This window comes from Temnothorax curvispinosus, unplaced genomic scaffold (assembly GCF_003070985.1).
Source record: "Temnothorax curvispinosus isolate PA1 unplaced genomic scaffold, ASM307098v1 QBEX01000681.1, whole genome shotgun sequence".
NCBI classification, from domain to species: Eukaryota; Metazoa; Arthropoda; class Insecta; order Hymenoptera; family Formicidae; genus Temnothorax; species Temnothorax curvispinosus.
Window position 1 is genome coordinate 2,741 of NW_020210461.1, and position 21,218 is coordinate 23,958.

Genomic DNA, 21,218 nt, shown 5'->3' on the forward strand with positions numbered 1-21,218 from the left:
AAATTAGCGCTATTCACAGGCCTTGTAAGCATATTTAGTAACAACGAAGATTCTTTGAATTGAGCTCTGTTTTAAAATCGCATCAATTGAAGTGAATCCACTGCTGAGTGTTGAAATTATACGATTTTATCCGTCACAACGAATAGACAAAGAGGAATGCTTTTTCCAGTCGATGGTCTCGAATGTTGCTGACGTAGCTATTTCGTTGTAAATGCATCATTATGAAATGATGATCGGTAGTAAATGAGAGATATGTTGTGAATTAAAAAGATGTCTACATTACCTAAACAGTATCTTTGTATGATTACAAATTATCTTCATCTAATTTTTTAGTGACAATGTCCGAATAATTTGCGTTAGTATTTCTGTGTAAAAAAAATATGACGATTATATTACAGTATATCAGATTTTAAAATAATTATAGAGGTAGGGTGCCTAAATTGTTATCGTTCCATCCAAATGTAGCTTTTATACTATTCGGATAGTATCGATATTTTATGCTGCTTAGAAACAAGTAAAAAGCATTTTAAGACACTTGTCGTCTTAAAATGCTATCGTTTCCAAAATATAAAAACTTGTGTTTAGATTGCAGATATACGTTTTGGGTACTGGCGTATCTATTTCGTTGCAAATGTATCGTTATGAAATGGTGATCGGTAGTAAATGAGAGATATGTGAATTAAAAATATGTACATATCATCTGAATTTTTAATTTTAGTAGTGACAATGTCCGAATAATTTTGCGTTAGTTTTCCTGTGTAAAAAAAAATATGACGATTATACGATTATATACGATTATATTACAGTATATCTGAAAAATGTTAGAAAATGAAACAATTGCTTAAAGGTATCCTGTATATCATAGCATCTATTTGCTTCGCCTGTATGAAATGTTAATAACGCGTAAGATAATATAATCATTAAAGTAATATTTCTTAAATGTATATTTCATACTTAATTTTATTTCATAAATACTATCACATTTATTCCTATGAATCGTTTTCATTACGCTATTATGATTTTAACATAATTATAGAGGTAGGATGTGTAAATTATTACCGTACCATCCAAATGTAGTTTTTATAGTATTATTTATTGTATCGATACTTTAAGCTGTTTATAAAAAAATAAAAAGTATTTTAAGACGAGAGAAAGATATAGAGATAGAAGAAGAAGAAAAGAAGGACAAGAGAAGAAACAATATAGAGAAAGGTATAATATATTATAAAAATATTTATTATATTGGTTATATATTTAAATTTATATATTAGTTATAACTTCTTTATATACACTACCGCTCATTAATTTCAATATAACAGATTCGTTGATTTCTCTGCAAAGGATGAACATCATGATACGTGTTTTGCACAGAAATGAATGCACTTATTGTTATAAACATTTCACTTGCATGCATCGCATTTTTATATATATAATATATAAAAATGCAATACACATGCAAATGTTGAAAGTGTTTATAACAGCAAATGTATTTATTTCTGTACAAAACACATGTATCATGTTCATCGTTTACAGAGAAATTAACAAATATAGAGGTATTTTGAAATTAATGACCGGTAGTGTATATAAAGAAGTTAACTAATATATGTATAAATTTATTAGTTAAGAGATGGAGAGATGGGAGGAAGGAAGGGCAGGGAGAAGTGGAAGAGGAAGGAAAGTGGGAGATAGGAAAAAGAGATAAAGTAATGGAAGCGAAGGTAAGAGAGCTAGAAAGGTAGAGAGAGTTAGAAGAGAGAGACAGTAGGAGGAGTGTAGTAGTGAAAAGGGTTTAAGTAGAGGAGAGAAGGCGAAAGAAAGCAGTAGAGAAGCTATGGCTAGAGATGGGTGAGGAGGGAGGAATAAAGGAGGTAAAAGAGATAGAAAGAAAGACGGTATAGGAAAGAGTAGAAGAGAAGGAGACAGAAAAATGAAATGGAAAGGTAGTGAGGAGGGAGGAGAAACGATGGGAGGGGAGGACGGAGAGAAGAGGGAGGAGAAGGAGAGTAGGGAAGAAGAGAGAGTGATGAGGCTGAGGGAAGGGGGAAAGAAGTTAGAGAGAGTAGAGTGTGGAAAGTAAAAAGGAGTGAAAGAGATGAAAAAGAGGTTAAGGGGCAAGAAAGGAATGCAGGAGAAAGGAGGAGGGGAAGGAATAGGAAGGAAGCCTAAAGATAGGCTTTTGGAATGTAGCGGGAGTGAAGTTAAAACAGGAAGGGTTTGGGAAAGGATAAGAAAGTGGGATGTCGGTGGGTTGATGGAGACGTGGCTGGAACAGGAAAAATAGGAGAAGATTCAACTGTACAAGTTCTTATGTCATAATCTAATCTAAAGTTATGTATTTTACATTAAAAATCTGAATTTCATCTATTAATAATTAATAATTTATTAGTAATTTATTTGTTTAATAATCCTATGGTATTATAAATATCTTATTTAATGTTATAAAAAGCTAAAAAAAGAAATATTAATCTTGCTCAAAAATATTTCAGAGATGTACTTGGTTTTATTGTGGTTTCTCTTTCATTATTAATTTTAATTTGTATTGTCAGATCGAAATTGGTTTGAATTTAGATTGCGTAAATCAATAAATATTAATTAAATTTTATTTATACATATTGCATTTTTTGTAACTTAAAAAAATATGCATATTAGGAAAAATTGAAAAAATATATATACAATATGCTTATAATGGGCAATAAAATAAAATTATTATAAAAAATAATAATAACAAAATAATCATAACAATAAGAGAAATAGAACCGTTACTATATATAATCAAATTAGAATAAAATGCTATACGGTCCAAGCTTAGATTTTTGACAGCCTAATATTAATTTCTGTGCGTATGTATACATATATTTTTCCAACTTATTTAAGGTAAATGTCCCTATGGCCGACACCTATAAGGCCGACCCAACAAAAGAATGGCGTTGTCAAACGTGACAAAAATAAATTCGATAAAGAGTTTCATACTGGTGGATAGCTTCATCCATGCACTTCCCAAAAATCGTAGGCTCAATCCATTCCGTCAAGTATTTTTCTAGATAGAGAAGAATAAAGGCGCATTAGTGCGTGCCCCCTCTACCGACCAGCTGTGTCCAATTCCGACCGGGCATGTCCCCATTACCGATTACCTTTTTTCAGAGCATGCGAGGCGGAGGTTTCAAACAAAAAGTAAACATAAAAATGAACATAAATCAATGATAAACATGAAAAATACACATAAATCATGAAAAGGTATTTTATTTTAATTTGATGATATCAAACAATCAATATCAAAGAGGTTATCGCTGACTTGAACGATAAAGAGAATTCATAGATGATCAGATATGTAAAGAATAAGGAATATATATTGAACGGTTATATAATCGTAACATAATATCACGAAATGCTTTTCGTTCGTATACTATGCATATATTACATTTATTTATAACACACGATCTCCACAATACAATAGATATAATTAATGTATGCTATTTAATAGATATATCTTAAAAGTAGATGCATTGCAACCGGATGAATGTTACATAGTTATATTAGCTAACTTTCTTTACTTTGACATTTTTTTTTCTTTAACTGCTCTTGCCTTTTCCTCGCCTTTTCTTCTCGTTCCAAGCGTTTCCTTTCTTTTTCAGCTTCGATGATACTGACGTTTACGGGTACGGTACTGGGGACATGCAGGCGTTTTGCTGTGTCTAACCTCGACCATCGAATAAATAAAAAAAATGACAGTTTTTGACTAATTTTTTTTTTCGAATATGGCAATCAAATTGTAACAAACCATTTAGCGCTCGGATTATTCCTTACAAAAGGATTTTGAACGAAATACGGACTATTTAGGCGACCGACAATTCCTAATCTCACTCTTAAGAATACGCGTGGATGGTGACGTGCGGCAAGAAATGCGAAAAAAAATATATTTAACTATTGTACTTACTCTGCACGTTATAATTCTTTTGTACTGCACGAATTCCTGAATTTTTCCACTGCACTAATAAACGTGTTGTTGAATCAGCAGCCTCGTAAACAACGTTTCACGTCAAAAAGGTCGGTAGAGGGAACATGGTCGGCCATGGGGACATTTACCTTAACTGCGCACCGATTTCTTGTCGGACTTGAAACACAGCTATTGTTGGAACATTAAAACTCTGGAACTCTCCGGAATTAAATCGATTTGATTTAATTACATAAATTAATTAAATTATCTAAAAATAATAATAATTTATTTAACGGAATGTGACGGGAAATGAGAGAAAAAAGTAGACATACAAAAGGGAAGGTAAGATTGTACTAATAGATCATCTTTTAGTAAATAAAGAGAAAAAATAGGGGAAATTATAGGGGTGGGAGAAATAAGAAGGATGGCGGTGGGAAACATTGAAAGTGTAAAGGTGGAAGCACATAAAATTGCAGGAGCCATAAACAGAAGGCAGAAGCCATATGCGCATGCGCTATGGTATCTATAGAGCTCTACAGATACCATATAGCGCATGCGCATATGGCTTCTACTTATGGCTTCCTATCCTTCTACTTAGAATCTCCTTAAGGCCTTCATACATAAAATGCCGCAAGTACGTAAAACGTAAGCGTAAGAAAATCGACCAATCCCAATCAAGTACTTATTGTGCTGTCCGTAATCCCAGGGGAAAATACTCGATTGGGATTGATCGATTTTCTTACGCTTACGTTTTACGTACTTGCGGCATTTTATGTATGAAGGCCTTAAGGAGATTCTAAGTAGAAGGATAGAAGATGAGATAGTGAAGAGTTAGAAAGAACAGAAGAAGGAAAAGAAAAAGAGGGATAATGGAATAATAAATGTGGGACTTCCGTTTCCGATTGGTTAGATGTGAGACGACAGATTTTGTAAGCGAATAACGGAGTGCGAGTGTGAGAGGTAGAGCGAGAGAAAGTGTGTGGTAAGCGAGGGGCGAGCACAGTGTGGGAGAGGGAAGGTGTGAGAGTGGAAGAAGTACGGAGGGTTCAGAGAGAGAGCCCTGGAGGCTGAAGAGAAACAGGAAGGTTGAGGTTAGAGAGACAGACGTAGAAGGGCCAGAAGGGGAAGAGTATAGAGCGCTAAGGTAAAGAGCTAGGGAATTCTGGGGAGTTCGGGAATAACACGGGGAAGCAGTACGGCCATAGAATTGGGGAAAGAGATACGCGGGGAAGCAGTACGGAGAATGTAAACGAGCTTTTCAAGAGGAAGAGGGATAGGAGAAGGAAGAAGGAGCGTTTTGGAAAGGGAGCGAGGACCTTTTCAAGAAAAGCAGGATAGTGAGAACGCCACCAGGGGGGGGGGGAATATAGATATAAAAGGGTTGTTGAGAGAATTAGGATAAGAACTGAGGGAGGGGTTAAGGGGAGTGAGAGAGGAATTAAGAGAGGTGGCGAAGGGGCAAAAGGAGGCAATGGTGGAAGAAGTTGAGAAGATAAGGAACGAACTAAAGGAGAGAGAGAAGAAATGGAGAAGGGAGAGAGAAGAGTTTAAGAATAGAATAGAAGATTTGGAAGGGATGCAAATAGAGTTAAAGGGAGAAGTTGGTGATGGAGGAAAAGGTGAGAAGGAAGCGGAGGAGGAAAAAGGGAAGCGGGAGGTAGAAGTCTGATTGGAAGAAGAGGGTGGAAAGGCTGGAAAGGAGGTGTAAAGTGAAGGAGAGGGGAGAAAAGAAGAGAAATATTTTGTTAAAAGGTGTGAAAGAGGATGCGGGAGGAATAAAGGGGGAAGTAGAGGAGGTGATGAAAAAGATAGGCTTAGAGGTTAAGATACAGAAGATTAGAAAAATAGATGCGGGAAGGAGAGAGAAGGGAGGTATGGCAGTAGTAAGAGTAGGAAGTGAGGAAGAGAAATTAAGAATAATGAGAAATAAGTGGAAATTGAGAGACAAAAGTACTTGGATAGAGGAAGATTTGACATGGGAAGAAAATGGAGGGTAAATCAAGTTGCATGGAAGGCAAGAAGAGAGGGTACGAATAGAGCAGGGAGAGGTATGGATAGAGAGGGAGTGGTGGGTGTGGGATAAGGTAAGAGATGTGCTTAGGGATAGTAGAGGGTGGTGTTGGGAAGCAGGGCAAGGGAAAGGGAAGGAAAGCAAAAGAGAGGAAGTGCAAAAGTAGGTTGAGTAGAAAAGAAAGAGGGAACGGGTGGATGAAAGAAGAGTAGAGAATGAGAAGAATAAGAGAGAGGAATTAGAGAGAAGATTTGGAGAGAAAGAGGTAGAGGAGGGAGAGAGGAGAGAGAGAGAGAGAGGAAAGAAGGGGAATATATAAGGTGGCTTTTTGGAATGTGCCGGGATTAACAAATAAAGATAAAAAGTTTTGGAAGGGGCTGGAAGAATGGGATGTAATGGTGTTATGTGAGAAGTGGGTGGATGGTAAGGGATGAGAAAAAATAAAGGAAAGGCTGCCGAGAGGTTACGTGTGGGAAGTGCAGAAAGCAGGGAGGAAAAATCGGAAAAAAGGGCGGTAGGAGAAATGATAGTAGGGGTGAGGGTAGGGGTCAAAATGGAAAAAGGAAGGACGAAAAAAGATAAAGAAGAAGAATGCTATCAATAAAGTTGAGGTTAGGGAAGAAGTGGTGGAACATAGTAGGAGTGTATATCAATAAGATATGGACAGGAAATTGTTAGACCTAAAGTAATGGGTGGAGGAGATAGAGACGGGAGTGAGGGTGCTAATAGGGGGGGGATTTTAACGCAAAGACGGAGAAAGAGGGGGGATTCGCAGAAGAGGGAGAGGAAGAGAGAAGAGAAGGGGAAAGAAGAACGAAAGTTGGCAAGGTAAACGGGGAGGAAAGAAAGTTATGCAGATTTTTGGAGGAGCATGGATGGGCAATTTTTAACGGAGGAATTAGAGAAGATGAGGAAGGAGAATGGATGTATACAGGGAGGAGAGGGAAGTCGGTGATTGATTGCGTGTTGGGGGACAGGAGGACAAGGGAGAGGATAGAACGGGTAGTGGTGGAAGCGAAGGTCTACTCAGACCACCAGTCAGTGACGGCGTGGGTAGAAAGGGTGAAGGACGGTTTGGGTAAAAGGAAGGGGGGAAGAGCGGAAGTGAGAGAGGAGATTGATCGGAGGAGGGCAGAAAAAAATTTAAATGGTTAGTAGGGGATAAGCAAATTCAGGAAGGGGAGTGGAAGAGAAGTGGCAGGGGCTGAAAAGAAGGATAGGAAAGGTATTAAGAGAAGTGAATGGGAAGAGCAAAAAGGGCGGAAAAAGGGGCTGTTGGGGTAAAGAATGTAAGGAAGGGAAGAGAAAGGTCTCATGTTAAGGAAATAAAGAAGGGAAGGAAGGAAGAGTAACAGTTATAGGGAGGAAAAACAGCGATACAAGAAGTTGTATAAGGAGAAAAAAAGAAGAGAAGTGGAGAAATGGGAAGGGGAGGTAAAGGAGATTAGGACAGAGGGACAGATATGGAAGGTGGTGAACAGGGAGAGAAAGAGGAGAAGAAGGTTGAACGAGGGAATTAGTATGCAGGAATGTGATAGGTATTTCAGAGATTTGTTGGGAGGAGTTGGAGGAGGAAGAGGAGAAGATAAGAAGAGAAGAGATGTGGGAAATTGTGGAAAAGCTTAGGGAGGGAAAAGCGATGGGAAGTTATGGAATTCCAAATGAGGTATGAAAGTTTGGAGGGGAAGTGGTGAAGGAATGGTTGTGGGAGGTATGTAATAGAGTGTGGAAAAAAGAGGGTTGGCCGGAAGGTTGGAGAGAGGGAATTATAGTGCCTATAAGAAAGAAGGGGAAGAGGGAGAAAGTGGGGGACTACAGAGGGGTGATGTTAGGACAAACGGCATACAAGGTGTACGCTGCTGTTTTGGCGGAAAGGTTGAGGAAGGAGGTAGCAGAGAAGGGATTGCTTCCGCAGAGTCAGACAGGGTTTAGGAGAGGGGTAGGGACCACGGACCACATGTATGTATTAAATTACTTAATAAATAGGCAGATAAATTAAAGAAGGGGAAGATGGTGGTGTTGTTTGTGGACTTGAAGACAGCTTTTTTGACTCGGTGGACAGAAGGATTCTGGTGGAAGCGATGAGGAAAAGAGAAGTGAGGGAGGGCTTGATGATGAGATGTAAGGAGCTGTTGAGGGATGCAGGGTAAGGGTGGAAGAGGAGCTGGAAGAGAGGTTTTGAACAGGAAGGGGAGTTAGACAGGGGTGCCCGTTAAGCCCGATTTTGTTTACGTTGCTGCTGACGGACAAAGAAAGGTACCGAATGAAAAAATTAGAGTGTAATAAGTTTTCTATAAAAAATAAAAAAAAATAAAAAAAAGAAAATATGAGAGAGATAAGTACGTGAAGTAAGCGGAGAGGGAAGAGAAATGAAAGGTGGTGACGATTAGATATTAGTACAGTAGAGGAGAAAAAGGAATGAATTAACAGAGAGAAATAGTGGAATGGGATAAATATTTTAGAATAAATATAACGGGAAATATATGGACATGGATAGCGCGCGCGTTAGTGCAGTGTAAGGAGTAGTTAAGTGTGAGGAAAGAAATGTAAGCCGAGGAAGCAAAGTGTGATAAGTCTTATGCGAGAAGTGAAAAGAAAGAAGAAAACAAAATATGGGAGAGACAGATATGTGAAGTGAGCGGAGAGAAAAAAAGAAACGAGAGGTGGCGAATGGACATTGGTACAGTGGATGAGAAAAGGAATACATTTTAACGGAGAGAAATGGTGATGTGGGATGAGTGTTTTAAGGTGAAATGGAACGGAAAAAGTTTGAAGCGCGCGCGTAGCGCGCGTGTGTGCTAGTCTATAATAAAAAAATCCATGTTTACCCGAGAAGTGAGCGTTCCGAGTCGAAATATCTTGCACGTAGTGTTGTCGCTTTTCCGCGCGTCTGATTGGCCGGTCGAAACCGGGTGATCGAGATCGCGGCGAGTTCCGCGAATTTCGTGCGTGTGCGTCGTGATCAATCGTGATGTGACAGTTCGCGTTGTGTCATTAGGAGGTTAATATTATTATTAATGTGATCTCTCATCAATAAATACGATCGTTTAATTCACGAATTTTGGTCGCGTCACGCAAGGATCGAAGTGACGACGGCGATCGAGATCGCGGCGAGTTTGGCAAGTTAATTTCGCGCGTGTATCGCGTGATGTGACGTGTGTTCGCGTGGTGTGTTTTGCGAGGTTAATAGGATTTTTTATTACATATAATCCACTATTATATATAATGTATGTGGATAATTATATTTTACATTAATATTTTTTAACGCAATGACGTTTGCTCGCGTGGTGTCTCGCGAGGTTAGTTATATTGCTTGCTCGTACAAATCTAATCTAAGTATACGTTACAGTAACTATAGATTTATTTTTGTAATCATATACTTTATATATAAGCAGATGTAAGTAATAATTATTGTTTTTGTATTATGTAAAATTTGCCTTATTTTAGATATACCGATGAAGTTAATGTTCGAGAAGATCTGATGGAATTAGCTGTTGGTGCTCATGGCACAAATATTCAACAAGCGTGAAAAGTTGATGACATTACAAATATAATTAGAAGAAAATTCATGCACATTTAAGATATATAGAGAGGTAATTATAAAAATTATTATCGCTTGTATTATTTCAAAGAGTATTGTTTTATAAAAGTTTACTGACTGTTTTTATCTAAAATATATATACATATTCGTATATATGTTGCTTATATTGAGCTGGTATACAGAGCTTATCAGATTTCTTTCTCAATCACAGACGCATGAAGCTGTTAAGAAAGACCGATCTATGCTGGAATACAGCGGTAACCTAAAAATAGATAGTGACAGTGTGACAGTCGTGACCATCACCGCGTGATAGATGATAGTGATAGTGAAATATATATTGACGGCAGGGAGCTGATGCCGAGGAGATCTTTAAGAAGGAAGGTATATCCAAAATCGCACACGTACGTATATATGCTGTCTTGTAAAAGTTGTAAAAGTTAAGAGAACGAGAAAGTGATCTGTATTTATATGCACGTGTGACAGGCACTATCGGGCACTATCGCGTAATAAAGATTTCTCCGAAGAATGTTTATATTGTATTTTACTTTCGTTAGCTTGGATGCTTCAAATGTACAATCTCGCGTCTTCAAAATATAATAATTCTCAGACACTGTTGAAGAATAATTGTCTAGCCAAGAGGTCCTCTTATAAATGTCCTCCTTTTCTCTCGTTTTCTCACGCAGGAACATTTTATATTCAACTATGTGGTAAACAATTTTGCCGCTATATATTGACCGCAGGGAGGTGATACCGAAGAGATCTTTAAGAAGGAAGGTGTATCCAAAATTGCACATGTATGTACGTATACATATGCTTTCTTGTAAACTTTAAAAGTTGAAAAGAACGAGAAAGTGTTCTGTAGCGCAATTTGTATTGTAGGCAAGTTATGCTAAAATATTTGTGAATTGAGTCCCTATTATCCATTATGATATAATTTTTATCAACAATATTAGAGGAGTAACGAAAATTAATTTTCTTAAATATTCAAAGCAATTGAGAGCTTTTAGCATTAAGTATTTCCATTTTTTCATAATATGCTTAAAAAATATTGCAGGAGACTTGTGAGTTATGCGAAGCAATTGATACTATTAAGGTTCATTGGTCATATGAAGTTTGCACACGTCAAGTTTGACATCTTAAAGATCACAATGCATTCTGAAAACGATACCGTGCAGGTTCATTGGCGTATACGTGGTGTCATCACAAGCTGGAAGGTATTTTCTGTGTTTTGGAAGTAAAATTTGGAAAATACAACATGTCATAAAATAAGCGCTAAACAGGAAATGTAAGTGTAATCAGTACTCTAAACATTCCTTTTAATAGTAATATAAAATTGTTCTTATAAACATTAATTATAATTAATTCAAGTTGTCTATTATTTGAAAGAACTTGATTTTTAGTTTCGTTTTTTATTCTACTTTCAGAAAAAGATAAAATAATTTAGATTTCCTAAAATTAATTTTGTTTGTGCTATCGGAGAGGAAACACTTATTATAAAATTGATTATAATACCGAGACAATTATATATAACGATTTCAGATGGTACGACGGCTTTTTTACGTTAATGCTGAATGGAAAAGTCTATAAGCATATTGCGGACAAGATGATGCTTAATCAGGATACAGCCACGAAAAAAAAAGATATGCGCATGGCAGGGAAATTAGCGCTATTCACAGGCCTTGTAAGCATATTTAGTAACAACGAGGATTCTTTGAATTGAGCTGTGTCTTAAAATCGCATCAATTGAAGTGAATCCATTGCTGAGTGCTGAAATTATACGATTTTATCCGTCACAACGAATAGACCAAGAGGAATGCTTTTTCCAGTCGATGGTTTTGAATGTTGCTGACGTATCTATTTCGTTGCAAATGCATCATTATGAAATGATGATCGGTAGTAAATGAGAGATATGTTGTGAATTAAAAAGATGTCTATCTTTCTATGATTACAAAATATCTTCATCTAATTTTTTAGTGAAAATGTCCGAATAATTTGCGTTAGTATTTCTGTGAAAAAAAATATGACGATTATATTACAGTATATCTGACGATTTTAACATAATTATAGAGGTAGGGTGTCTAAATTGTTATCGTTCCATCCAAATGTAGCTTTTATACTATTCGGATAGTATCGATGTTTTATGCTGGTTAGAAACAAGTAAAAAGTATTTTAAGACACTTGTATCGTTTCCAGAATATAAAAACTTGTGTTTAGATTACAGATATACGTTTTAAGTATTGGCGTATTTATTTCGTTGCAAATGTATCATTATGAAATGATGGTCGGTAGTAAATGAGAGATATGTGAATTAAAAATATGTACATTACCTAACCTTTCATCTGATTTTTTAATTTTAGTAGTGACAATGTCCGAATAATTTTGCGTTAGTATTCCTGTGTAAAAAAATATGACGATTATACGATTATATTACAATATATCTGAAAAATGTTAGAAAATGAAACAATTGTTTAAAGGTATCCTGTATATCATAGTATCTATTTGCTTTGCCTGTATGGAATGTTAATAACGCGTAAGATAATATGATCATTAAAGTAATATTTCTTAAATGTATATATATTTCATACTTAAATTTATTTCATAAATACTATCACATTTATTCCTATGAATCGTTCTCATTTATTACGCTATTATGAGGTAGGATATGTAAATTATTACCGTTCCATCTAAATGTAGCTTTTATAGTATTATTTATTGTATCGATACCTTAAGCTGTTTATACAAAAGTAAAAAGTATTTTAAGACGAGAGAAAGATATAGAGATAGAAAACGAAGAAAGAAAGAAAAGAGAAGGAACAATATAGAGAAAGGTATTATATATTATAAAAATATTTATTATATTGCAAATATATTTAAATTTATATATTAGTTAACTTCTTTATATACACTACCTCATTAATTTCAATATACAACAGATTCGTTGATTTCTCTGTAATGGATGAACATCATGATACGTGTTTTGCACAGAAATGAATGCACTCGCTGTTATAAACATTTCACTTGCATGCGTGGCATTTTTATATAAATAATATATAAAAATGCAATGCATGTGCAAGTGTTTATAACAGCAAATGTATTCATTTCTGTACAAAACATATGTATCATGTTCATCATGTCCTTTACAGAGAAATTAACAAATATAGGGGTATATTGAAATTAATGAGCGGTAGTGTATATAAAGAAGTTAACTAATATATAAATTTAAATATATTAGTTAAGAGATGGAGAGATGGGAGAAAGAAAGGGCAGGGAGAAGTGAAAGAGGAAGGAAAGTGGGAGATAAGAAAAAAAGATAAAGCAATGGAAGCGAAGGTAAGAGAGCTAGAAAGGTGGAGAAAGTTAGAAGAGAGAGACAGAAGGAGGAACAATGTAGTAGTGAAAGGGGTGTAGGTAGAGGAGGGAATGCAAAAGAAAGCGGTAGAGAAGCTATGGCTAGAGATGGGGAAGAAGGGAGGAATAAAGGAAGTAAAAGAGATAGGAAGAAAGACGGGGAAAGAGAAGATGGTTTTAGTTAGGTTAAAAGATAGAGTAAGAAAAAGAGAGGTAATGCAGAAGAAGAATGTGTTGAAAGGGAGGATGGAAAGAATATAGAATGACATGACCTTGAAGGAATACATCAAAGAAAAATGCTATGGAGCCTGGAGAGGATAGCTGAGAAGGAGAGAAGGAATAGAAGGAAAGATTGGGTAAAGTACGGAAAGTTTTGGATAGAGGGAAAGAGGTGGAGTTGGGAATAGGAAAAAAAAATCCTGATAGATGGAAGGGGAAATGAGAGAAAGGAGCATGAAAAAGGAGGTGGAAGAAAGAGGAACAGAGGAGAAGAGAAAGAGTAGAAGGGAGGAAGACGGAAAAATGAAATCGAAAGAGAGTAAGGAGGGAGAAGAAACGATGGGAGGGGAGGGTGGAGAGAAGAGGGAGGAGAAGGAAAATAGGGAAGAAGAGAGTGTGGTGAGGCTGAGGGGAAGGGGGAAAAGAGTCAGAGAAAGTAGAGTGTGGAAAGTAAAAAGGAGTGAAAGAGAAGAAAAAGAAGGGGAGGTGAAAGAAAGGAATGCAGGAAAGAGGAGGAGGGGAAGGAACAGGAAGGAAGCCCAAAGATAGGCTTTTGCGATATAGCGGGAGTGAAGGAAAAACAGGAAGAGTTTTAGGAAAGGATAAAATAGTGGGATTTCGTGGGGTTGGTGGAAACATGGCTGAAATAGGAGGAACGGGAGAAGATAAAGAATAACGTGCCAAAGGAGTTCAACTGGAGGATACAGGGTGTAAAGAAATAAAGAGTTGGAAGAAAAGAAAGAGCAATAGGTGGGATAATGATGGGAGTCAGAAAGAGGTTAGAAGGGGAAGAAGAATGGATAAAGGGGGAGGGTTTAATGATTAGAAAAGTAAGATGGAAGAAGGAGAAATGGAGATTGGCAATAGTTTACGTAAACGGCAACTTATGATAATGTGTAAGATAAAATCGGTGAAGGAGAAAGAAGGGAGAGAGGAGAGATGGATAGTGGGGGCGATTTCAATGCGAGAACAGAGGAGAAAGGAGCGCTGGAGGATGAAGAAGAGGGAGTTGAAAGAAAATCGAAAGATAAAATAATAAATAAGCAGGGAGAAGGGCTGATTAGATGGGTTGAAGAGGAAGTGTGGGGAATTATAAATGGAGCAAAAGAGGGAGATGAGAAGGAGGGGTGAATTTACAGGAGAAAGAGGGAAAACAGTGATCAATTACGCGAAAGAAGATAGGAAGGTTTGGGAAAAAGTGACAAGATTGGAGGTGGGGTGTGAGGTAGATTCGGATCATCAATCAGTACCAGTACGGGTGGACAAAGGGGGTGGTGATTAGAGGAGAGGGACAATAGCGGAGGAAGAGAGGTGGGTGAAAAAGACGGACTGGTCGAAAGAGGCAAGATAGGAGGAGGTAGCCCAGCCGAAACGCCGACGTCTATAGACGTCGAAAAGACGCTAGCATTCCGGCTGGGAGAAATAGGTAAGGGGGGGGGGCAATAGATAAAGAGATCGAAAAGTTGACAAAAAGAATTAATATGAAAGAAAGTATGAGAAGAGTAAAAAGAGGGGCAGAAGGAAAGGGAGGATAGTGGGATGGGGACTGTAGGAAAAAGAGGAAGGAGGTAGAAAAGTTATTGAAAAACTGGAAAAGAGGAAGAAAACATAAAGAAGATTATAAGAGAAGAAAGAAGGAGTATAAGGAAATGTGTGAAAGGAAAATGGAAAAAAAGAGAAATCTGCTGGAAGAGGTAAGAGAGGCGAGAACAGAGAAGCAGGTTTGGGAAGTAATAAAGAAGGAAAGGAGAAGAAGAGTAGAAATTAATAAGGAGATAACAATAGAGGAGTGGGATGAATACTTAAGGGAGATGTTAGAAGGAACGGAATACAAGCGAAGGTTAGGAGAAGGAGAGGAGGAAGAGCAGGGGCGGAAGGGGAAGTAGAGAAAGGAGAAGGGATAGGATGGGAAGAGATAGAGAGAGTGCTGATAAGGCTGAAAAAAAGTAAAGCGGCGGGAGAGGACAAGATAGGAAATAAATGTATATCCATAAATGTATATCCATAAACTATTATTTCAATTATCATTTCCTTACTTGCCGACATTGTGATATTTTAAGTGTATTAATTATATAATGAGCGACAAATTTATTAAAATTTAAAAATTTTAAAGGAATTGGAGAGAGTGCTGTTATACTACATATTTAACTTTCAGAATACTCTGTATTTATGTTTTCTATTACTATTAATTAATATTATTGTTAAAATTAAAAAGATCAAAACTATTATTATTAGTTGTACCTATAATACACATAGTACATATATTATGTAAGAGAAAGGGGAAAAAGGTGAAAAATTGTTAATTTCTCTAAACTAATAACAGATAACGAGTCGATGCTGAACATTAAATGCGTTAGATAATAATGAATAATTTATTTGCAGTTTGATTTCAATCTGTTTACAAAAACATATAATAGGGTAACTCCGGTATATACGCCGCAGCTAAGGGAAATTTAATTTATCGAATACTATTTACTATGCTTAAGGCAAATGAATTATACTAATAAAAACTTTATACTGTCTACTACTAGAAACATAAAATATTGATTTTTTGTATTTAATAAAAAAAAACTTTGAAACACTTGCATTTTTGCCATATATCCTGAAGATATATAAGAAGGGTGGATTATATGACATTCATGGGTAAAATGTATGCCTTATAAAAAGTTACAAATAATGTTTATAAATAAGGCAATAAAATCTCATAACAAGTTATAATATGTGTGTAAGAAGTTTATTAAAATAAAAGAAAGATAAACAAATTATAAAACTAAAAAATTTTAAAAAGAAAATAGAAGAACGATAGGTGCATTAAAGATTATTATTGTTATACGATCCAAAAAGAGAAGGAAAAAGAACACAGGAGATTTCGAGTTTTACAAAGTATCCGTACTATGGCCTAAATCCCGCATGCTAACTTGCCGTATATCCTAAACACAGGAGGGATATACAAGATATTAAAGTAAACAAAAAATACAAGAGTTATGCACTTGTATTTTGCTGTATTCTATCATTTACTATCCCTCTACACTTATGTATCATGAAATAACTATTAAACTTTTTACATTCCCTACAGTAATTATTTTACGTAGGTCGTAACACAAGATCGCGCTTCTTACTACGGTGAGAAATCAATTCAAATCACGACAGTTTCGTTAATATTAACAATAAAGAACTGAAATTACAACACAATACTAATATGGCATAAAAGCACATAAAAAAATAATTGCGAGCAAGTAACTTCATTCCTTCTATTTTTTCTGACATCTGCGGCGTAAAACCCCGCGTGGCGTAAAAATACCAGAGACCCTATAATAAAAAATGTTTTGGATGTATCCATATATAACTTTTTAGTATGTTGTTTATAAGGTTTTAGTATTGTTGCGCCCGTGCCGCGCGCTTCATGCGAGTCGCCCGGTAGTAAATGTCGCGCCGCGAATCGTCCTTAGTGACGCTTGTTTATGTGAATATTGATTTTCTCTGATGCTCAATTTATTATTGATTTTCCTACCGGATGTTCAGTTATACGTGATGTTCTGTTTATACCCGATGTTCAGATTTGCTCTGGGTCTCGTCTCGTTCGGACGTGTCAGCCCGAGCTCTTCTTCAATAACGGGAGATTAATAAAAGAGTTACCTTTTCTAACAACGTGTCCTCTTTTCTTGTGAGAGTCCTGAGAAACGCGCCGCGAGTGAGTGAGTGAGTGTAAACGCGCGGCTGACGCTTGACAAGCGTAACATTTTGGGGGCTCGTCCGGGATCGAACGGATCGATCGGACGAGCGAGAGATACGAGCGACCAGCGACGATACGACGGCCATGTCCAACACAAGGAAGCGGCTGAGGGAAGCGACTCCGCAGTCGGGCGCTACGGAGACGTCGGCGGAAGTTGTGACTCTCCAGGCCATCATACAGGAGATCCGCCAGATGCGTGAAGAACACGCACGTAGGGAGCGCGATTATGCGGAGACGTTCCGCCGCCAGGAGGAGGAGCTCTGCCGTCTCCGTGGGATGAACTCCGGCGCGCAGACACAGCTAAGTCTTTCCAATAATGAAGCGGCCGGGGACTCGGGGGCGCGTGACGCGAATTTCGCAAGGGCGCGGAACGCTCGCGAGGGGGCCGCGGTCGCGGATGGCGCGGCGATGCGAGTTGCGGACGGCCTCGGCGCGGAGACGCGAGACGCACACGCGGGCGAGAGAACTGCGATCATGAGCGGCGCGGAAACGCGAGACGCGCACGCAAGAGAGAGAATCGCAGACGCGTGCGGCGCACAAGTGCGGTCTGTGCGCGCGAACGAAAGTGTCACGGTTGCGAGTGCAGAGCTCGGGTATAAGTTAAAACCCGACACGTACGATGGGACGGTTTCCTTAAATGAATATTTTTCGCAATTAAATTTGATCGCGCGAGCAAATCATTGGGACGACGCGACGAAAACGATCGCGCTGGCGTCAAGCTTGAGGGGAAAAGCGCGTTCGGTGTTGGAAACGGTACAAGATGTCGAGCGTTTGGACTTCGCGGAATTGAAAGCAGAACTTGAATTGCGTTTCGGGGAGGGGCGGCAATTGCAGAATAGCTACGCCGCGTTTACGAATCGTAAACAGAAATTCGGGGAGGATTTGGCGACACTCGGCTCTGAGATCGATAAATTGTCGCGTCTGGCATACCCCGAGTCTCCGTTCGAATTACGCGACAAGATCGCTTGCGCACAATTTATAACTGCCGTCGCGGATAATTTTATTCGGCGAGCGCTTCAGATGGAGGGAATAACTTCCCTGAATGTGGCCGTTGAAAGGGCCAAGGCGCTGAAAACTCTTCAGGGGGATGATTCTAAAAAAAATGAAAAAAATTTTAATAAAAATCCCGGTGGCGCCCGGGGGGAGTGTTGGACTTGCGGTAAAACTGGGCATTTTCGATCGGAATGCCCCAATGAGGGAGGCGCGGTTTAGTTGAGCTTGGTGAGGTGGGCTCAACTTTAAATAAAATGAAAAATGTGTTCGATTTCTTTAATTTTTTTTTTTTAACAGTTATTATGTTCTGTTTCTGTGCGTAATGTTTGTTTTCCCAGATGAAGTTGGCGGTACGTGAGAAGATAAGGAAGTACTGCGGCAGAACATCAGCCGAAGACTTCTCAGGGAAGTTCTGTTTTTTTTTAAAGAAGACTGCCTCGCCCACGGTTTTTGAGCTGTGGTTTTCCCGTGGGACGTAGAGCAAATGCTGAGGCAGGGACATGGGGAGTCTGAAAAGACGCTGGGTCCACACAAGTTTCCCCCCCCCCCCTTGTCTGAAGAGTTAGTGGGACGGCGTCGTGGAGGTCGGCAGCGGGGGAGCACATCAAGAGAGCAGAGCTTCTTCTGGGTCTTCTGAAACCGGCGGAGGGGGGAGTCTGGCCAGCTCCCTCCGGAAGAGGAACGGTTCGGGGACCTGTTGTGTGGCTTCTGGGGACCAGGAAAGATGGGGTCCAGAAACTTGGAGCAGCAGCTCAAGTAGGACAAGTTAACCATTGGGTGCCCTGGGGTCCACGGAACAGAAGTTAGACTGCAAGAGACTACCCTCCCGGATTGTCGGGACGACAATCTTGGAAGAGGGGGGGTAGTGTTGCGCCCGTGCCGCGCGCTTCATGCGAGTCGCCCGGTAGTAAATGTCGCGCCGCGAATTGTCCTTAGTGACGCTTGTTTATGTGAATATTGATTTTCTCTGATGCTCAATTTATTATTGATTTTCCTACCGGATGTTCAGTTATACGTGATGTTCTGTTTATACCCGATGTTCAGATTTGCTCTGGGTCTCGTCTCGTTCGGACGTGTCAGCCCGAGCTCTTCTTCAATAACGGGAGATTAATAAAAGAGTTTCCTTTTCTAACAACGTGTCCTCTTTTCTTGTGAGAGTCCTGAGAAACGCGCCGCGAGTGAGTGAGTGAGTGTAAACGCGCGGCTGACGCTTGACGTACATAACAGTATATTTGTTTATAAAGAATAACATAATTATAGTAAATACTTTCATTTTCTTTATAAAATTATAGTATAGCTAAGAATGTATAGAATAAACATACTAACATTTTTTTATTTCTTGTAATGCAACATTTTTATCAGTTGGTGTAAAAAAAACACATTGTTACTTATTTTCAAGAAAGACATGTGGTTGCATATTCCAAATTACATAATTTTTTTGCTAAGCAACAATTTTTTTACACCATTTGATTGATTTTATTATTCTGTACATAAAAGTGTTAAAGGTACAGTTACCAAAAAATGAATAGTTTATGAGGTATTTTATATTTCGCCAAAATGTGCCAGAATAAAATATGAAATATCTTGTAAACTATTAATTTCTTTACAACTATCTTAATACTTTTACATGAAGAATAATTAGAAAAATCATATTATGAAAAAAATGGCGATGACTTTTATGTGACCTTAAAAAATTGATTTATTTGAAAATTGGTTTTATCATTATTTGTCCTCGTTGATGCATTTTTTGTCTAAAACGTTTTTTCATATCTTCCATATTTTCCGACATATTTGTCTGGTTTAAAATGTTTAAAATGGCACACCTTATATACAAATATATAAATATGTAAACTATTAATTTGTTAATTATAACTAACTAAAAGGAGGAATAATGTAGTAGTGAAAAGGGTAGAGGTGGAGGAGGGAAGGCTAAAAGGAGCGGTAGAGAAGCTATGGCTAGAGACGGGGGTAGAGAGAGGAATAGAGGAGGTAAAAGAGATAGGAAGAAAAACGGGGAAAGAAGATGGTTTTAGTAAGGTTAAAAGATAGAGTAAAAAAATGTGAAGTAATGCAGAGAAAGAATATGTGGAAAAGAAGGATGGAAAGAATAGAAAATGACATGACCTTGAAGGAAAGAAAAATGTAATGGAGCCTGGAGAGGATAGCTGAGAAGGAGAGAAAGAATAGAAGGAGAGCTTGGGTAAAGTACGGAAAGATTTGGATAGAGGGGAAGTGATGGAGTTGGGATGAGGAAAAAGAAGTCCTAACAGATGGAAGGGAAAATGAGAAAGAGGAACAAGAAGGAGGGGGGGGAGAAAAAGGAACAGAGGAAGAGGGAAAAAGTAGAAAAGAGGGAGACGGAAAAATGAAAAAAAAGGATAGTGAGAAGGGAGGAAAAACGATGGGAGGGTAGGGTGGAGAAAAGAGGGAGGAGAGGGAAAGCAGGAAAAAAGGGAGTGTGGAGAGGCTGAGGGGAGGGGGGAAAGGAGTCAGAGAGAGTAAAGTGGGGAAAGTAAAAAGGAGTGAAAGAGAGGAAAAAGAGGGGGAAAAAAAGAAGGGGGAAGAAAAGAATTAAAGAGGAAGGAAAAAAGGAAGGAACAGGAAGGAAGCCTAAAGATAAACTTTTGGAATGTAGCGGGAGTGAAGGAATTTAAAAACAGGAAGTTTTGGGAAAGGATAAAAGAGTGGAATGTCGGGGTTGGTGGAGACGTGGCTGGAACGGGAGGAATGGGAGAAGATGAAGAATAGGGTGCCAAAGAAGTTCTGGAGTATACAGGGTGCAAAAAAAGAAAGAGTTGGAAGAAAAGAAAAAGCAATAGGTGGAATAATGATGGAAGTCAGAGAAGGGTTAAAAAAGGAAGAAGAATGGGTGGAGGAGAAAGGTTTAATGATTAGATAAGTAAGATGGAAGAAGGAGAAATGGAGATTGGCAACAGTTTACGTAAGCGCAACTTGGACAAGATGATGGGTAAGATAAAATCGGTAAAAGAGGAGGAAGGGAGAGAGAAGAGATGGATAGTGGGGGCGATTTCAATGCGAGAACAGGGGAGAAAGGAGCGCTGGAGGATAGAGAAGAGGGAGCTGAAAGAAAATCGAAAGATAAAATGATAAATAGGTAGGAAAAAGGGCTGATTAGATGGGTGGAAGAGGAAGGGTGGGAAATTATGAACGAAGCAAAGGAGGGAGATGAGGAGGGGGAGGCGACTTTTACAGGAGGAAGGGGGAAACAGTGATCAATTACGCAATAAGAGATAGAAAAGCTTGGGAAATAGTGACAAGATTAAAGGTAGATTATGTGAGGTAGATTCGGATCACCAATCAGTAGCAGTACGGTTGAACAAAGGGGGTGGTGGTGAGAGGAGAGGGACAATAGCGGAGGAAAAGAGGTGGGTGGAAAAGACGGATTGGTCGGAAGAGGCAAGAGAGGAGTTTTGAAGAA

At 38.3% G+C, this 21,218-nt stretch overlaps 1 long non-coding RNA gene across 3 annotated transcripts; it reads left to right on the plus strand.

Annotated features, from left to right (window-relative positions):
* Positions 1-8,996: 8,996 nt before the first annotated feature.
* On the plus strand, positions 8,997-11,387 carry LOC112456877. Of its 3 annotated transcripts, none has more exons than XR_003041031.1 (6): positions 8,997-9,127; positions 9,393-9,538; positions 9,698-9,887; positions 10,170-10,284; positions 10,541-10,771; positions 11,026-11,387. It is a non-coding gene; the product is annotated as an uncharacterized LOC112456877 (long non-coding RNA). The 3 variants fall into 3 exon arrangements; XR_003041030.1 differs by having other exon boundaries at positions 10,170-10,280; XR_003041032.1 differs by having other exon boundaries at positions 9,698-9,867; positions 10,170-10,280.
* The last annotated feature ends 9,831 nt before the right edge of the window (positions 11,388-21,218 follow it).